Source organism: Oratosquilla oratoria, chromosome 8 (assembly GCF_046742065.1).
Source record: "Oratosquilla oratoria isolate Oo_2021 chromosome 8, ASM4674206v1, whole genome shotgun sequence".
In the NCBI taxonomy this organism is placed as follows: domain Eukaryota; kingdom Metazoa; phylum Arthropoda; class Malacostraca; order Stomatopoda; family Squillidae; genus Oratosquilla; species Oratosquilla oratoria.
The window spans coordinates 74279570-74289647 of NC_134784.1; positions in this window are offsets into that span (position 1 = coordinate 74279570).

The window sequence follows — 10078 nt, forward strand, 5'->3', positions numbered from 1 at the left end:
ATCCTTCCATCCACCAACCTCTCACATGTGTACTTATGCTTCATTTTCTTCCTAGAAAATGTATTTGCTATCATCAACTCTCTTTTCTAGACACATCTCTACCATCAACTCTCCACTACAATTTTTCCCTGGAACTCCACACTTCCCAACCACTCCGTCTATTGTTTTCTTTCCCACTCTAGCATTAAGGTCTCCCAATACCACTATACTGACATTTCTCCCTAATCCCTCTATGCACTCATTTAAATCTATCCAAAAAGCCTCCCTTTTCTATACACTCTTCTCACTACCAGGCCCATATGCACTTCCAGAACCCCACGTCCCTTCCCAGTTTCACTTTTATCCACATTAACCTTGAAGAAAGCCCCTCCCATTCCATCATACGCTTACCTATCTCTTTGCTTACTAGTATAACCATCCCTTCTCTCCCTCGTCCTCTCTTCACTCTTGGGACCCTCCAAACTACACCCCCAAACTCAAACTCGCCCCCTCGTTTCAACTTTGTTTCGCTCAATGCCAACACACCCATCTTCTTCTCACAAACATAATGCCTATCTCTTCCCTTTTACTCTCATCTGTACCACATCCACACAAATTAAAAGACCCAATCCTTAGGGTTGGAGAACTCCTCCCAGACTCTTATGCCTTTTTTTTTTTTTTTTTTTTTTTTTTATGAATGTCCTCTTTGGGGCTACAGGGAGAGGGATACCTGGTCTCATCCCCGTTCCGTTTTTTGTCGCCTTTCACGACTCAAGTAAAAATACTTGGTGGCAATATTCATTTCCCCCATCACAGGGTTCGGCGAAATGAGAAAATGAATATTCAGAGAAGTGGTACAGGACAGTAACAAGAGTCTGGGGACAGCATAACGGAGGAACAGTCGCAGTATAATAAAGTATCATAATTTCTCTATGAACAGAGATTTCCTCTACCGCAGACAAAATTATGTGTGATTCTGGTATCTAGGGGCGCTCCATATAGACTATAAACACTTAAAAGTCAAGAGTAGATGATGGTAGTTTTTTTTTTTTTTTTTTTATTTTTTTACCTCAATAAAATTGCCTATGTCTTGATCTTTTACTTAACCTTAAATAACAATGACTTAGGAATATTACAATCAGGGTTAATACTTTGATATTATTTTGAATAAGAATATTGAAAACACCAAGTCCACAAATCCTTGGTGACCCATTCAAATGGCTTGGCGACCCAGGGCTTAAGCACCACTGATGTAAAGGGATAGAAGGAACCAGACCAACATTTCCCGTAGTTTGTTTACACAAGTCACTCTAATCGAAAGGAAACCAAAATATATATAATTATATAAAACAATAAAAAGATAGGTTTACGTAGTTCTTATTTCCGCAATAACACAAAACATAAATGCAACATAAGCCCCCCAACACACACACACGCAGTCACTATTTAAAGACCTGTCACATTTCCTAAATTAAATTATGCAAATGTGCTGGGGCTTGCTCTTTCGCCATTTCATTTAAAAGAATGCAAGGCATTTAATATAATGATGTATGTGTAGGTGTGGATGTGTGTATGTGCGTGTGTGTGTGTTTTGTGTGTGTGTGTGTGTGTGTGTGTGTGTGTGTGTGTGTGTGTGTGTGTGTGTGTGTGTGTGTGTGTGTGTGTGTGCGTGTGCGCGCGCGCGTGCGTGTGTGTGTGTGTGTGTGTGTGTTATTGTTTGTTTTTGTATAAATTTCTTGAATAACCAGTTGCACTTAAAATATGTGTTCATTAAGCTCTTGGCGTAGCTGAGTTTCTTATAAAGAGAAATCCTTTATTTTTCTTTCAACATTTTATATAGTTGAATTATTTTTTTATGTATCTACTTATCTGTCTATCTATTTGTTTATGTATATATATATCTATCTATATATATATATATATATATATATATATATATATAGTTTATTAATTTATTTATTTTTCATTTACATATACATTTATTCATATATTATTTATTTGTTTATCTATTCTATTAATTCATTAATTAATTTATTTATTCATTTTATTTTTATCTGTTTGTTTATTTACCTATTTATTTGTTTTCCCACGTACACGTAATTCTATGTATCTTACAGCCACGCTAGTTTATTTAAAATTCTAAACCATGACAGTCGGTAGAAACACTATTCATTACAGGCTTCTCCACTTCTCTAATCCTCCCTTTCCATGGAAGGAGTGAATTTCCTTACTTTGCAAGCACTACCATACCAAATAAAAATGGAACGTTGACAAATGAATAGATAGTTAGATAAATGAGTGAAAAAAGACAGAAAATAGAAGTATATAGCCAAATTAATAGATAGATGGGTAAATAGATTAAATAAGAAAAAAGAATATATATATATATATATATGTATATATATATATACGTATATGTATATACTTATATATATATATATATATATATATATATATATATATATACACATATATATGCAAGGTTGACCACGAAGAAAAACTATTAAAGCAGAGCGCTTTCGTGTATTCACATCTTCAGTACAAATAATACATGTATTATTTGCACTGAAGATGTGAATACACGAAAGCGCTCTGCTTTAATAGTTTTCTTCGTCTTCAACCTTGCATTTTCAAGAACACACGCTTCCACTGTTTTTCTTGCATATGTACATATATATGTATATATATATATATATATATGTATGTATGTATGTATGTATGTATGTATGTATGTATATATATATATATATATATATATATATATATACACACAGACATGACAGAATTGAATTGACACAAAGAAAAATGTATTTCTGTTCCTATTTAATGCTTAATGTTTATTCAAAATTACCTAATATATTATATCTATCTAGATTTATGTTTAACATTACATACAAGATTAATCAAGCATGCCACAAACAAAGGATCAGTATACCTATCTGAATTTAAGCGAGGTCGTATTGTGGGTCAACATGAAGGTGGACTCAGTCAACGCAAAATATCTGAAAATCTGTCAATACACATTTTTACTGTTAATAGAGTGATCGTACAATTCACCAGAGAGGGCAAGAAGGGCACAAAACCCCATTCAGGTCGTCCTGGGCCCTCAAAAAGAACCCTGCCTCTTGTCAAAAGAAATGTCGAAGAGGATTCACGTTGCAAGGCCTCTGAAATAGCAACGCGAGCTGATGTCAGTCCCAGAACAGTTGTCAGATATCTCCATAAGCTGGGTTACTATGGTAGAGCTGCAAGAAGGAAACCACTCCTTCGTCCAGCCAGTATCAAGCGCAGAAAGAATTTGGCTATTGAGATGGTGGAAAGACCTGTGGCCTTTTGGAGCACTGTCATTTTCTCTGACACATAAGGACACTTACCAGATTGGGTTAAATCCACCATTTTGGCCCAAGAACTACGCAAAAAAAAAACAAAGAAATTAATCTAATCTCTTCACATACTCTTAGCTAATTATAACACAAACAAAAGGACACGAGACTTGAAATAGGCAAAAATCGCAGCCACTTATGCCTTCAGTGAGTGGAACTCCGTACCATGCACCAGAGCCCCGGACTAAATCTCATACTTTCCTTACCACATTTTTTGTTTTAGTTCAATTATTTTTATTTTTGTTATTTTTATTTTGCAATTATTATTATTAAGTTTTCTTTTCTAGTATTACTGCTTTTCTTGCCACATTGTTATCAAATTACTATTAATTTCCACTACTGTTTAAATAATTCCTCTGTCATTGTAACTTGTGAGTTCCTTTACACTCGGAAAGGTATGCACATATCTATATACGCCACTTTTAGCCCTGTAACATCGTTCTTTTGAAAAAGCTTGTAGTGAAACTAGTCAAGAATAAAACTCGGATTAAGACTAATTTTTCCTTTTCCCAGCTTCTACCTGTCAGAATGTCTCAACACTATATATATATATATATATGTGTGTGTGTGTGTGTGTGTGTGTGTGTGTGTGTGTGTGTGTGTGTGTGTGTGTGTGTGTGTGTGTGATATATATATTATATATGTGTGTATACACATATATATATGTGTGTGTATACATGTATAAAATTCTTCAACCTCGGGGTTAATCTACTCCCGCAGGATTTGAGTCGACTGCTTACTGCCGTCCTAATCTCAATTTTACGAAGAACCAAGCCCACCTGTAGGTAGTGGCGAAGCAGGTACGTATCCATGACAGAATTTCGTCGTTGAAGAATTTTATAGTCTCAGTAGCGTGGTCGGTAGAAGCATAGATATGCTAACATACAAGTCCTGGGTTCGAGTCCGGGGGACAATTGTCGGAATTATTTGATTGACATCGTCGTTATTGGCGATTCTATTCAAGTATTACAACAAGTATTACAACAACGAAAGTCTATCAAAGATACGTACCTGCTTCATCACTGCCTACAGGTGGGCTTGGTTCTTCGTAAAATTGAGATTAGGACGGCAGTTAACAGTCGACTCAAATCCTGTGGGAGTAGATTAACTCCGAGGTTGAAGAATTTTAGTCTCATTAGCGTGGACGGTAGAAGCATAGACTTACTAACATACATGTCCTAGGTTCGAGTCCGGAGACAACTGTTGGAATTATATAATATATATATATATATATATATATATATATATATATATATATATATATATATATATATGTATGTATATAAATATATATAAGTGAATTGATTAATTAATAGATAAACAAACAATTGCAAACATGAATAAGAATAAATTAATAAATAAATATATACATAAATACATGAATGAATGAATACATAAATAAATGAATGGAAAAATCAGCTAATAAACGGATTAATAAATAGATAAACAATGAATAGATGAATAAGGAAATGAACAGATACATAATTGAATTAGTTAACAAATAAACAAGCAAAACCACAAACAAACAAATAAATGATGAATAAATTAAAGAATAAGTAAACAGACAATTTTATAAATAAACAATACGTACAAATAATTAAACAAATAAATACGCAAATCAAATCAAATGAAAAATACTAATCAAAAGAAGAATATCACACTGGGGAAATATTACTACAGAAATCTAAACTTCTTCACTTCTTGTCCCCGCGTCCCTTCTTCCTCGTCTTGTATGAGGGGCACCTGTGTCACATAGGACGAGGCAAGTTGAATCTTCCCATTAATGAGAATCCTGAGAGGTTTAATTGCCCTGAGCTAATTGTCTGCTGTTGTGACGAACAGGTCTGAGACAAGTCTCAAGTTTCTGAGACATTCTCCAAGTTTTGGCTAAAAAATGAAACAGATTGCCTAGTATATTCGTCCTTTTGTTAATGACTATATTATATGAGTATAGTTCATTGTAACTAATACTCCCTTATATTTGAAATGAAATGTACTTGTGCTGTAACGAATGTACAAGGTGTTTGAAAATTACAAATTAATTGTAATCTAATAACAATATTAATTCTTGTTCAAACAACTTCAAATTCCAACAACATATGTAAAAATTAATCAAAGGTGTTTGATGTTATGTGTTGCTATCAGTTAAGAGATATGGAATACAAAAGGTTTTTTGTATTCGAGCGTGTTCGGACATAATTGAACAAAACCTTATATAAATATATATATATATATATATATATATATATATATATATATATATATATATATATATATATCTGTGTGTGTGTGTGTGTGTGTGTGTGTGTGTGTGTGTGTGTGTGTGTGTGTGTGTGTGTGTGTGTGTGTGTGTGTGTGTCTGTGTGTGTGCGTGTGCGTGTGCGTGTGCGTGTGCGTGTGCGTGTGTGTGTGTGTGTGTGTGTGTGTATGCGTGTGTGTGTGTGTATGTGTGTGTGTAAGTGTGTGTGTGTGTGTGTTTGTCTGTGTGTGTGTGTGTGTGTGTGTTTGTCTGTCTGTCTGTCTGTCTGTGTGTGTGTGTGTGTGTGTGTGTGTGTGTGTGTGTGTGTGTGTGTGTGTGTGTGTGTGTGTGTGTGTGTGTGTGTGTGTGTGTGTGTGTGTGTGTGTGTGTGTGTGTGTGTGTGTGTGTGTGTCTGAGTCTGTGTCTGTGTGTGTATATATATATATATATATATATATATATATATGTATATATATGTATATATATACTCGTATATATATATATACATATATATATGTATATATATATATATATATATATATATATATTATCGGAAAATTTCAAAACACTGGACTCTGTTACTCTGAGTCCAGTGTTTTGAAATTTTCCGATAACATGGCTCCTTGACTCCAGCTCTTTACGAACATATATATATATACATATATATATATATATATGTGTGTGTGTGTGTGTGTGTGTGTGTGTGTGTGTGTGTGTGTGTGTGTGTGTGTGTGTGTGTGTGTGTGTGTGTGTGTGTTTTCATAGAACCTACATATTTTCGAATTATTCGTTCATACTTTGAAATACTATTGTTCCCTTGATTAACATCGTGTCTATACAATTTCTTTTTCTTAGACTGAATAGATCATGTGATATTTACATTACAATCAACATAGATGGCTTTCAAAACGTCTCTTATATTCTGAAAAGGACTAAATAATTTTGTGTATATAAAAGGTCTGAAACAAATCACTCTACTTCATTAACTTTTTTTTCAATTGTGGTGAAGGATTTCCTGCATTGTTGCAATTTGAGAACACTTGAAGTTAATAACTCAACTATATATGTATATACATATATATATATATATATATATACAATCATATAATACACGAGTGTGTGTGTGTGTGTGTGTGTGTGTGTGTGTGTGTGTGTGTGTGTGTGTGTGTGTGTGTGTGTGTGTGTGTGTGTGTGTGTGTGTGTGTGTGTGTGTGTGTGTGTGTGTGTGTGTGTGTGTGTGTGTTGCGATGGTGTTCGTCTTCTCGTTGGTGTGGTCCTTACTCTATGGTGGTTAGAGAAAGAATGGTTCCGTGCTGAGTTGTGCTAGTTAATATACCGATGCAGTGGGAACCCTGGCGTTTATCCTCATTCCTGAAGAAGCTCGGTGGAGCCGAAATCCGGATCTGGCAACGATGACCGACTACGGTAGAGCCATCTCTAGTCTTCCAAAAGAGATTAAGATCTTTCTGAGGTATAAAGAAAATACCTTCAAAAAATTAACTAATACTGAGCAATCCATCACCTTCAACGAAACATGCATTAAACAGAACCTTCTGCGCGCGCATACACATACACACACACACACACACACACACACACACACACACACACACACACACACACACACACACACACACACACACACACACACACATACACACACACAAATACACACACACACAAATATATATATATATATATATATACATATATAAATACAACAGCTGCGTATATTTTTATACTCGAAAACATACATACTATTAACAATCCAGTCGTAGACCATATGATAAGGCCCTGATGCATTCCCTTTGCATATATATACATACATATATATATATATATATATATATATATAGATATATATATAGATAGATATATATTTATATATATATATATATATATATATATGTACTGTATATATATATATATGTATATAATATATATATATATACATATATATATATATATATGTATATATATATATATATACATGTGTGTGTGTGTGTGTGTGTGTGTGTGTGTGTGTGTGTGTGTGTGTGTGTGTGTGTGTGTGTGTGTGTGTGTGTATACATGTGTATATATATATTATATATGTATGTATATATTTTGCTGCAGCGTCCTTTCTCCGCTTCAGCTTTTCAGCTTTCTCTCTCTCTCTCTCTCTCTCTCTCTCTCTCTCTCTCTCTCTCTCTCTCTCTCTCTCTCTCTCTCTCTCTCTCTCTCTCTCTCTCTCTCTCTCTTTCTCTCGAGCACTGAATAAAGTCACTTGATGGTAGACAGAATAAACCGACACACAAAGTTAGAAATCAAATTTGACTACATCGGGTCCTTTACAGCAGATTTAAACCACCTGACGTCAGACAAAATGAAAATACAAATCGTCTGAAGAGGCAGAAGGGTTGGTTCGAATTTCAAAAAACAAATAAAACGTCAAAACTCTTTCTCACAAGAATGTCACACTCGCATATAAGCTTCCCTTTTCGAAATCCAATCTTTGACTGCCGCGTTTTTTTTTTTTCGTTTTTTTTTTTTTACAGTGGATATGTAATTCCCTTTGCTTGAGAGACAGCTGTATTGATAATATTTCGTAGCACGCATGTCAAATCTAAAGGTGGCGTCACACTAAACATTTCTTACTAGCATGCTACTTACTATTGCTTCTTCGTGTAAGTAAAAATGACATCGGTTACGATATTTTATTTTTCAGAATCCTAAATGTCAAATTACTCTTGCGTTATATTTTAGTGAGAAGCTGAAAGACGAACTAGAAGTTAAACCTAGTAGAATGTTAGACACACAGTCGAGATGTTCTTACGTAGGTCTAGAATATTATAACCCAAGTCGTTTCTACTCAAACGAAATAGCAAAATCAAGTAGCATGCTACCCATTTACGTCTGCAATGGGCGACAGATATTTTCTGGAAAAGAAAACGGAAAAAATCTATTTTCAAGACTTCTCCGATGTGACTCTCCATTCATCCTAATTCTCTTTTATTTCTAATACACTCTTCCTACTTCATTTCTCATGATTTCCGTAATATCTATTACCTATTTCTCATTTCAAACCCAAACTTGTTTCTCTTTACCAATTCGCTTTCGTCATTAGAAGTTAACCATTTGCTCTATTCCGACTCGCAACAACGATGCAACCAATCACTCTCATCAGTTTTCGACCCAAAACAACAAAGTTAATCATTCTTCTTATATCTCTGCTTTCATGTTTCCATATGTACATGTGGATTAATTTCTTCGTCAAACAAATATACTCCTTGAAATATGCAAATTAATCAAGTAGTCTACATTCTTCTTCATCCTAGCCAGTTATCCCAAAACAGACTACCACTCCCTCAGAGAGTAAAGTCATCGTTTTGAAAATATTTTGTTCATGTAGTGATTCTCTCTCTCTCTCTCTCTCTCTCTCTCTCTCTCTCTCTCTCTCTCTCTCTCTCTCTCTCTCTCTCTCTCTCTCTCTCTCTCTCTCTCTCTCTCTCTCTCTCTCTCTCTCACGCTTTTGCTATCTCTCTCTCGCTGTCTCTCTCTCCCTCTCCCTCTCGCTCTTGCTCTATTTCACTCCCTCTCCCTCTCACTCTATCTCACTCTCTCTCACGGCAATTTGCATGTGCTCTCCCAGCTGGCTGGGTAGTTGGTTAGGGGGACATTAACATATAGTACAAGCCATGTGTATCAACAAGGGAATAGTACACGCGTTGCTTCACACATATGAAACGACGCTATATAATAATAAAACTATTTTCATTTTTACTTTTCTTTTTTCTTAAGATGACGTTCTTTACGTACGATTCAACCTGTATGAAGAAATACTATGATTATGAGGTTTTTGTAAGGTTTGATGCTTATGAACTAAGCAGTTTAGTCAAATATTGTCTTGATTATATTTCAATGGAAAACCGGGACCCTACAGCAGCCGGCAACGGACCTTGGGCTCACTTCTACACATCCACGGGAAGAAAACCAGAGATAAGAAATTTGTAAATATTTTCTCTCTTGCCATGAACTACTTTCAAGAGAATTATGTGTTACATACTAGTGTGTGTATGCGTGTGTACGTGTGTGTATGTGTGTGTGTGTGTGTGTGTGTGTGTGTGTGTGTGTGTGTGTGTGTGTGTGTGTGTGTGTGTGTGTGTGTGTGTGTGTGTGTGTGTGTGTGTGTGTGTGTGTGTGTGTGTGTGTGTGTGTGTGTGTGTGTGTGTGTGTGTGTGTGTGTGTGTGTGTGTATTTGTTGTAGTAGAAGTAGTAGTAGTAGTAGAAGTAGTAGCAGCATTAGTAATAGTAGTAGTAGTAGTCGTAGTAGTAGTAGTAGTAGTAGACGACGCAGACACAAACACACACGTACACACACACACACACATACACACACACATACAAACACACACACACACACAGACACACACACACAGACACACACACACACACACACACACACACACACACACACACACAAACACGCACACACACA